Source organism: Octopus bimaculoides, chromosome 3, assembly GCF_001194135.2.
Source record: "Octopus bimaculoides isolate UCB-OBI-ISO-001 chromosome 3, ASM119413v2, whole genome shotgun sequence".
NCBI classification, from domain to species: Eukaryota; Metazoa; Mollusca; class Cephalopoda; order Octopoda; family Octopodidae; genus Octopus; species Octopus bimaculoides.
The window spans coordinates 39,540,783-39,541,834 of record NC_068983.1 but is presented as its reverse complement, the minus strand read 5'-3'; positions in this window follow the sequence as shown (position 1 = coordinate 39,541,834).

Below are 1,052 nucleotides of genomic sequence, written 5' to 3'. Positions count from 1 at the left end.
AATAGATTTGAAAAACTCAAGAATGTCTACTGACGAGCAGGAAACAATAGGAATAGTTTGAGTGTAAAGTCGCCGGAAATTAAATTAACGTCACACATCGCCTTGTTTACTCCAACTGTCACTTACACACACTCATCTACCTGCAGACTCACACTCTCACTTTTACATTCATACTCAAACAGACTTTTGCACTTTAATAACATGTATAAAAAATGGCTGTGTATGAATATGTGAATGTATATATAGGTGTGTGTGTGTGTGTGTAGACATACATACATACATATATATGTATGCAAACATACGTGCTTATATTTATACCTGGAAACACAAGCCATATAGCCATTATCGTAGCGCTCCGTCGCTTACGACGACGGCTGTTCGGGTCGATCCGATCAGCGGAACAGCCTGCTCGTGAAATTGACACGTGTACCCTTAATGTAGCTCTCGGGACGATTCAGCGTGACACAGTGTGTGACAAGGCCGGCCCCTTTGAAATACAGGTACAACAGAAACAGGAAGAAAGAGTAAGGGAAAGTTGTGGTGAAAGAGTACAGCAGGGTTCACCACCACCACCACCCCCTACCGGCACCACGTGGAGCTTTAAGTATTTCGCTCAATAAACTCTCACAATGCCCGGTCTGGGAATTGAAACTGCGATCCTACGACCGCGAGTCCGCTGCCCTAACCACTGGGCCTTCGCGCCTACATATAGCCATTATATATGTATACACATGCTTGGGTGTATGTATGTCAGTGTGTGGTTATTTTTCATATGTATATTGATACATGCACAGATATACACACAAATACGCACACGCGCGCACACACACGCGCACACATACACATGTGTGTATGTGTGTGTGTGAGAGATGTGTAGGGTTTGATTCTCTGTGAGATGTGTAGGATTCGATTCTCTATGGAGGTTACTGGTCACTTTGTTTCCGTCTTATAAGGGTATTTACCCGATTTTCTAAGCTGTCTTCGCAGCCTTCCTGAACTCGAGAGTTCCTTTAATCTCTGTGTGTGTATGTGTGTGTGTATGTGTGTGCGTG